The 9,258-nt window shown below is 40.1% G+C and overlaps 1 long non-coding RNA gene across 3 annotated transcripts; it reads left to right on the top strand.

Moving 5' to 3' along the window:
• The first annotated feature begins 1,748 nt into the window (after nucleotides 1-1,748).
• On the top strand, nucleotides 1,749-8,840 carry LOC138972996 (uncharacterized). 3 transcript variants are annotated; one of them, XR_011457845.1, is made up of 5 exons: nucleotides 1,749-2,539; nucleotides 3,519-3,591; nucleotides 3,878-4,038; nucleotides 4,576-4,641; nucleotides 8,667-8,840. It is a non-coding gene; the product is annotated as an uncharacterized lncRNA (long non-coding RNA). The 3 variants fall into 3 exon arrangements; XR_011457844.1 differs by lacking the exon at nucleotides 1,749-2,539 and adding an exon at nucleotides 2,929-3,009; XR_011457843.1 differs by lacking the exon at nucleotides 1,749-2,539 and having other exon boundaries at nucleotides 3,016-3,591.
• Nucleotides 8,841-9,258: the final 418 nt, after the last annotated feature.

Raw genomic sequence — 9,258 nt, 5'->3', positions numbered from 1 at the left:
TATTCAGCTACACCCCGGACACAATATCATCGATGAGATATTTCAACACGTGCTCTCAGCGCGCAGCGCTGAACTCATTTTCGTTTTTGTGTTCATTTCACCATTATAAGTAACTCTTCCTTATCTTCTCCAGTGTTTGGCGTTTATCTCCCTTCCTTCGTGTGGCTTTCCCGTTCAGTTATAAGTTACTACACTGCGCTGTCCACTGCGCTGAGCGTCTTCGGATATTCCCGGCGTTACTATTTTTAGAAGGTCAACGCAGTGTACAGAACGTAAATTGGACCCGTAAATTATCCTCACTGTAAAAGTGCAAAGGTCGAATCAATTTATAGCCACGCGAAAAATACACTGTCATCTATCTCTCTATAGATACGGCTTCTCTGTGTTTTTGTGTGTGTGTGTGTGAGTGTGTGTGTTTCTATGTAAGCAACACCTGTGCATTGTTCAGTTCTGTTTGTGATGTGGTCTGGCGGCTTTTGTGTAATTTTATGTACTGGCCTTCCTTTGAAAAGCCATAACTTGCTCAGTCCTGTTTGAGTGGAGTTCGCCTCCAAAGGTGATTAACACGGTTACATTCGTCGACAAGGATGGGACTCGATATGGTCAGGAATGGCATTATGGCCACTGAATCATTTTCGTGCTGTTCCCATTCCACGAGTCTGGGAGGGACCTAAGCTTGGCGGGTCCATTGTTCGGCGAAGCCGGCGTACGGCTCTAAGTACTTCTTCCCGGCGAAGCCGGCTACCCGGCGAAGCGGGTATTCATTCTAGTACATATATACATACATAGTTAGTTAGTTAGTTGTTGCTTTTTGGGTCCAGCGGACCATATAGGCCAAATCAGGACCCACATACATACATACGCACATACATGCATACATATATACATACATACATACATACATACATACATACATACATACAAACATACATTTATACATACATACATACATACACACACACACACACACACACACACACACATACATACATACATACATACATACATACATACCTGCATACATACCTACATACATACATACATACATACATACTGTAACGGGATGGGCGCGCGAGCTGTGTTGGCTCTGGTTGTTGATTGTTGTGTGTGTGAATGTTAATGAAGAATAAAGCAAACACAAATTGTTCCAGGTTTCAATGTTCAGATTTATTCATCTGAACAAATTCGTATCGAACTTCAATATATCAGTGCATCATTCATTCACATATAAAAATAGGCATGACATATGATGACCTTGTTCTGGACTATCTTCTTTACTGTAGACTGCGATCTCTTTATGTAGCTTAGAACCTAATATTCTCAACTCAATATTATATCCTTCCTAGTCCAGTCTCGAAGAAGCTGCCCCGATTTCTCCTGTCGGATAGCCCCACTTTCTTCTTGTAGACTGCTATCCCTTCCTAGTCCAGTCTCGAAGAAGCTGCCCCGATTTCTCCTGTCGGATAGCCCCACTTTCTTCTTGTAGACTGCTATCCCTTCCTAGTCCAGTCTCGAAGAAGCTGCCCCGATTTCTCCTGTCGGATAGCCCCACTTTCTTCTTGTAGACTGCTATCCCTTCCTAGTCCAGTCTCGAAGAAGCCTACTCGAACCACATCGTTCAGCCCAAAAGAACCCAAATCGCTAGAACATATCAGCCAAGCTAAGCCAAGCGAACAACCTTTCTCCCGTCTCGGAGAAGTACACTAAAACAACAATCCTAAGCCACCCCGATTCTTCCTTTCCCTTGTCTATTTATCCCTTTCCTTGTTTGTTTACCTGTTACCTCTAGCTACCGCTAACGTTTCGATCGTCTATAACGATCTCCCTTGACTGTCTACGTTACCCCAATACATGTCCTAACAACATAAACAACATACCTTGTCTCTCCTTCCTTTCTTCTTGTTTCGTACCTTTAGCAACGAACCGACACTCTCGATCGTCTTAGAGTCAAGGCGATCGAGGATGTTTGTTTACGTTTCTCTAGGTAACTTCTAACAATGCTCAAACAACCTAGCCTACCGAACTAAATCTCCATTTTACTTTCACTCAATCATCATCCTATCAATAATGAATCAATTCTAAAATGCATAACCATATTTACATGCACATTTCATTACATAATATTCTCTCATCGTTCTGCTTCGATGAGATCTCGTATAACACCTTCTCAAGTCAAAGCGACCAAAAAGTGTTTGTTTACGTTTCCCTAGGTAACCTCTAACAACATACAAACAATTTATCTAACTAAACCAAATCTCTGTTTCCTTTCACTCAATCATTATCTTATCAATAATGAATTAATTCTAAAATGCATGCAGTAATATTCACATGCACATTTCATAACATAACATTCTCTCATCGTTCTTCTTCGATGAGATCTCGAACAACACGTCATCTAAAATGGCGTCATCGAAGAGAAGACTATGTTCCATTGTGTTCATTTCTTAAGAATGCGATCGATACGCACACGATTCCGAATAAAAACTACATAAACTAGTCAGCGAAAGTTTCCTGCTACGAACTGTGCAGTGGTTTTCTGGTGAGTACAACCTAACACAGTTAATATCATAACATTTGTCCACAAGTCTCCCAGTCTTTCACTTGTGTCAATGAAGAACACCTTTAGATCTGTATCACATGTTTCTCAGTGCAAAAGTTAGATCCACTAATGTTCAGGTTAAAGTTTCTGGATAATACTAATAGGGCCATCCATTACATGCACCCCCGCTTTCTAATATTATGCTCCGCATAATCTATATATTTTAAAACATATTCTCCTGTAACTATAACTACCAGAACTAGAACATAGAAACTGTAACTGAAATTAAAACTTGAGTGAATCACTCCTGTCCTATTTGATTTTCTTGAACTTTAATTTGATGGTGGTTTTTCCATTCTTTCTTTTGATCACGGAAGATGCAAAAGTGTTTGTCACTTGCACCTGTGCAATCGCCATAACCTCGTCATAGGGCAGATACACTGTGACTGGGTATAGTTTTGCTGCAGAAGGCAAGTCTGTTTTCTCTTTCTCCTTCCCCTGACCTCCCTCATTGATTGAAACATCACTTATTGTTTCATATACCGGTACTGGTTCCATCTGTAACACATTAATATCGTATTGCGCTAATTAAGTTATTCATAGTCAATGTTTTCATATTTGTCAACCGTCCATACTACAATACATCTTGTATTACCCACTTATCTTCTAAAACTAACCGAGACCGAGTAACATTGTTAGGATCGAAAAAGCGTGCTACAGTACCTTCGTGCTTTACCAATTTCACATCGCCTAACAATAACTCGACTCCTTGAGAACTCCACCTGTCCAGTTTGAATAATTATCTTGGCCTAGTGCCTCACATTATTGTCACACAGGGATATATATGTCTCGAAACCAGCCTCAATTTACCTTGAGTTACGCTCCATCATACTAACTAACACAATCCATACGAAAGACGTATATGAGAATACTGTTTATGAATGACTATCTTTTGCACAATGTCATCGTTATGTTCCAGGAAACAAGGCGAAGTTACGAACAGTTCAGTCTCCACTTCTCCATCCACGTCGGCACATTCTTTCCTTTATAAGGTAACAGTCTGTCAATGTGATACGCCTTTGAATCTTTCTTTGGTCTAGTTTTAATAAGGTATGTCAAATCATCAATCTTGTTGGTGATGATATACGGTCCTTTCCATTTTGACGTCATTTTAGTACACACACCTATCTTCCTGACAGGGTTGAACAACCAGACTAATTGTCCTACACTCAGTTCACGTTTTCTGGTTTTCATGTTGTAGTATCTCTCTTGATGCACTGCACTTTTCTTTAAATGTTTCCGTGCATGTTCATGTACTTTTTGAAATGTCTGTTCCAGGTTTGCAGTGTAGACATCTGGGGAAACATCTTCTTCTTCAGCTCCGGGTCGCCCAAACACCAGTGACATCGGTAGTCTCGCCTCACGTCCCAGCATCATTCGATTTGGAGTTATACCTGTACTGCAGTGAACTGACGATCTGTATGCTGAGGCCAGTAGAGGTAAGTAGATATCCCAGCTTTTCTGGTTGTTTTCGCAGTACGCTGTTAACATAGCAGCCAGTGTTCTGTTGAATCGTTCTACAATTCCATTTGCTTGAGGCCGCATGCTTGTAGATCTGGTCTTGTTTATCCCCACTAGATTACACATTTCCTTGAATAACACTGATTCAAAGTTTGTGCCCTGATCAGTGTATAGTGTTAGTGGATACCCAAATCTGCTTGCGAAATGGGTTATGAAGGCTTGTGCTACCGTCTTTGCTTCTTGATTTGGAATTGGTATTGCTTCTGTCCATCGTGTGAATTGATCTGTGATGACCAAAATGTGTGTGTTTCCCATCACTGTTTTGGGAAAAGGTCCACATATGTCTAGATTCACCCGTTCCAGAGGTTCACCAACTCCACAATGTCCAAGTGGAACATGTTTTTGATGAGATTTTCGAGCAGCACACTTATCACATTGTACACAGTAGCGTTTGATACAATCATCCATGGCTGGCCAATAATATGACTGTTTTATTCTCTCTCCTGTCTTTTCAGATCCAAGATGACCAGCGGTGGGAACGTCGTGGTGATTCTTCATAACATCTTCTTGCTTTGACTCAGGTACGATCATTTGTAGTCCTGTATCTTTATCATTCTCAAGACGCTTTCTGTAGAGAATACCATCTACCATACATAGTCTGTCCCACTGAGCCCAAAGTGTTTTTGCCTGAGAACGTTTTGTAGAGAGATCTGCCCATTTTGGTCGCTCCTTTGATTTCATCTTCGCAGATAGAAGTGGTTCAATATCTTGATCTTCAAGTTGAGCTTGGCTAAGTTCTTCTGCATTCCATCCGTCCAGAGATAATGGATGAAATCTGACTTCAAAATCAGGTTTTTCTGTACTTGATGATGAGTCTAGAGTCTTACTGCATGACGGTTTCTGTTCATCTTCCACAATCATAGCTATGTTGGGGTTTTCTTGCTTAACTTGCTTGCTTGCAGAACTGAGGATATCAGAGAAAGAGAATTGAACTGCTGTTGACTTGTCTTCGGAACTGAGGATGTCAGAGAAAGAGAATTGAACTGCTGTTGGTCTTAGTTCATCATTCTTGGTTCTCCGTTGTGTCAAAGTACATGCAACAAAGTTTTCTTCTTTCATTGTTTCTTGATCTCTTTGTTGTTGTCTCAGGCATGATGTACAGGGTTTTCTGCTCAAAGCATCTGCATTGGAATGTTTCAACCCAGCACGATGAACAACATTCAGATCATATGTTCCCAGTTCCTGTAACCATCTTGCTGTTTGACCGCTAGGATTCTTCAGATTTTTCATCCAACTCACTGCAGCGTTATCAGTTCGTATGGTCACCTTCTGTCCATACAGGTAGTGATGAAATTTCTTCAGTGCTTCCACTACTGCTAGTAATTCTTTTCTGGTCACACAATAGTTTTGTTCAGCTTTCCCATGAGCTTTACTCATGTAGGCAATGACTTTTTCTTGGCCTTCTTGTATTTGAGAAAGTACTGCTCCCACAGCTGTGTCACTAGCATCAGTGTCCAAAATGAAATCTGAGTCAGGTAGTGGATATGCCAAAATCGGTGCTGTAGTAAGTTTTTCTTTCAGTGTTTTGAAAGAATCTTGACAATCTGAAGTCCATTCAAAATGCCGATTTTTCTCGCAGGCTTGATGTAATGGTTTTGCAATTTTGGCAAAATCTCGAACGTATCGACGATAATAGCCACAGAGACCAATGAAACTTCGAACTTCTTTTGTCGATTTTGGTGTAGGCCATTCATCCACTGCTTTGATCTTCTCTGGATCAGTTTTCACTCCATTTTCACTGACAACATGTCCAAGGAACTGAATTTCCTTTTGAAACAAGTTACATTTTGACGGTTTGAGTTTCAACTTTGCCTCTTGAGATCTTTGTAGCACGTGTCCCAGTCTTTCAACTCCTTCTTCAAAGGTTTTGCTTGGAACGATAGTGTCATCTACAAACAGCAAACATTCTTCCCATTGTAGGCCTCTGAGTACGTTTTCCATGAGTCTTTCAAATGTAGCTGGCGAGTTTGACAGACCGAAAGGTAAGACATTGAAGTGGAAAAGTCCCATCTTGGTAGCAAATGCAGTTTTCTTTTTAGACTGTTCATCCATAGGAATCTGCCAGAATCCACTTTGTAGATCAACTGTTGAGAACCAATGGTTTCCAGCTAACGCATCAAGACAGGTGTCGATTCTTGGGAGAGGATAGGCATCTGACACAGTTATGTCGTTTAGACGTCTATAGTCCACACAGAATCGTATTGTTCCATCTTTCTTCCTGATGAGAGTAACTGGAGATGACCAACTGCTGTTTGATGGTTCAATGACATTTCTTTTCAACATCTTCTCCACTTCTTCTTTTTCTGCTTTCGCTAATGCCAAAGGTTGTTGCCGGGGTGGTAGTTTGACTGGCCTTGCTTCTCTTGTATTGATTTCATGAGTAACTTTATCTGTCAAACCCATGTCATCAGAAGATGTGGCGAAAACGTCTTGATATCGTATCAACAGCTGTTTCAAACTCTGTACTTGATGAGGTTCTAAATGTTCTGTACTTCTTTTCAACAGGTCTTGTAGATGTTCAGGAATCTGATCACTTCTGTTATCTTCTTTTGTAATGTTTGTAGATCTCACCTCTTCTGGTTGCTGCTCATACACCGATTCACATCTTCCAAGTTGTTGATTTGGGTACAATATCACATCTTTGTCGGTAGTGTTCACTATTTTTGCAACAAGGTTGACTTTGCTTTGTGTCAATGCTGGTAGTAGAACAATACCTCTGTTGTGTACAATTGTAGAAAGTGGTTCCATGTACAGCAGTTGATTCAAGTGTTCTCTCTCTGGTATTTGCACTGAAATCCATCTCACAGTATGTGCAGGTAGATTTGTTGTAGAAGTTGCTTGAATTTGGCCAATCATTTCATGTCTTCCAATACAACAGGAAAGTGTGTCATTTTGAAGTTGTATTTTCAACTTTTTGAAGTCGATTTGACAGCAATGTTTTAGAAGAAAGTCTTGCCCTAGAATGCCATCAACTGGAATGTCACAGACTATAATCACATGTTCAAATGTGCTTTGTCCCAACGTGATTTTAAACACTGCTGATCCTTGTTGCTTAATTGCTTGGCCATTCACAGCAACTAATGGAGTGGACACTTGAAGAGGTGAAATACTGTTTTTGTTAAGTTTATCAAAAACTGACGTAGAAAGAAGAGTTGTAGTGCTTCCACAATCAACTAGAAAGTTGACTCTTTCTTGGTTCTCTACCAATACAGAAGTATACATTCCATTGTCAGTATCACTAATTTTTGATCCCGATACACCAATTCTTCTTGGAACATCTTCTTGTGTTTTATCTTCTTTCTCTTTGTTTTCCTGTTCCGTAGTTTCTTCTTTCTTCATGTAGCGTTGACTCGGTTGAGTATCCTCCCTGTTTTCCTGTTTCGTAATTTCTTCTTTCTTCATGTAGCGTTGACTCGGTTGAGTATCCTCCCTGTTTTCCTGTTTCGTAATTTCTTCTTTCTTCACGTAGCGTTGACTATCTTCCCTGTTTTTCTGTTTCATCGTTTCTTCTTTCTTCATGTTGGGTCTTCGTCGATTTACCGATTCTCGACCCTTTAAAATCGGCGGTTCTCGTTTCCCTCTCTTCTCTGTTGAGAACGTCCGTTGTGGGTTGGTCGAGTTTCAAATTGTTCCTGTTCTTTGCACTTCCTGTACAAATTACAGTCTTTCAAACTGTGGTCAGAGCGTTTACAACATGTGCAAAACTGTGTTCTCTGTCTGCAGTTTCTGGACAAATGTGTAGTCTCATTACATGTCCAGCACCGTCTGTCTCCCTTTTGTTGTTGACGATTTCGATCAGTTGTCTCCGGTGAAGAATTTATCATCGTTGATTCTTCTCCGTTGACCATGAAGATTTTCTTTTTCTGTGGTACCATGATAGCTTCATACATGTCAGCCACCTCTTCAGCTTCACGAATGGTTTGACAGTTTCTCTCCAAACATCGCCATTTTATGTCTGGACTCATATTTTTATACCATTGCTGTAGTGCAAGTTGATGTTGAGTTGATGACCCAACATTTGGATATGCCCTTTGTGCAAGTAGCAGAAGTTCATCAGAAAAGTCTGCCAATCCTTCATTTGGTAGTCTTTTTCTGTTTTCAAACTGTGTGGTCCAGTACACCCCATGTCTGGATGCTGTGCCGAATCTCTGTCGCAGTTGAAATATAAGACTGGCATATTCTCTTTTCTCATGAGGTGCTAGTCCAGCGTAGAATCTTCTAGCTTGTCCTTTCAAACAGGCTCCAAGAGTGAGTGTTCTTTCTCTCAGTGTCCAACCACCTAAATCAGCAATACATTCAAACTGATCTAAGTATGTCTCAAAGTCATCACTCCCATCGAAAAGTTGTGGTTTCATTTGTAGACCTCTTCTACTTGATCCTTTGTATGTCTTGTCTGTTACTGTTAGTTCTTGAACACCTCCAGTAGAATTATGACTATTTCCTCCCATCGGAAATTCTGCTCCCTCAGTTTCTTCATCACGTAGATACTGTTCATAAAATTGTTCAGGATTCATCATTGTTAATACTTTCTTTTCTTCTTTTGCAGAAATCAATCAAGTCCAATCCAAGCAGAATCTCCGTAAAAAGTCACTTTTAAAGAAAAGTCATTCCTCATCTGGTATAAAAGTAAAAAGACATCTCCTTCTTGTAAAATCCTCTTCTTCCACGATATCCGCTACAGCTCTGTATAAAACATGTATCAAAAGTCAATAAAGTTTATAAAAATCACCTCCAGGCTACTATGCTTCTTCTAATTTCTTCGGTTCCTCTTCTTTCTCTCTTGTTGCACGTTGTCTAGTTTCTTCGGTTCCTCTTCTTTCTTCTTGTTGTACGTTGTCTAGTTTCTTCAGTTCCTCTTCTTTCTCTCTTGTTGCACGTTGTCACAATCACATGAAGATTTTAATCCGTGAATAATCACATGAAGATAATAATCCGTGAATCAGCACATGAAGATAATAATCCGTGAATCAGCACATGAAGATAATAATCCGTGAATCAGCACATGAAGATAATAATCCGTGAATCAGCAGGGTTATTTCCATTTTTTTTTTTTTTTTTTTTTCACACACACACTTTAATCCATGAATCCACTGCAGGCCGGGTTATTTCCAAGAAATGTGTCTTTCACAAAAGAATCA

The sequence above is a fragment of the Littorina saxatilis genome, linkage group LG8 (genome assembly GCF_037325665.1).
Source record: "Littorina saxatilis isolate snail1 linkage group LG8, US_GU_Lsax_2.0, whole genome shotgun sequence".
Classification (NCBI taxonomy): Eukaryota; Metazoa; Mollusca; class Gastropoda; order Littorinimorpha; family Littorinidae; genus Littorina; species Littorina saxatilis.
Note: the sequence above shows the minus strand (reverse complement) of the source record. Positions and strands in the feature narration are given on the sequence as shown.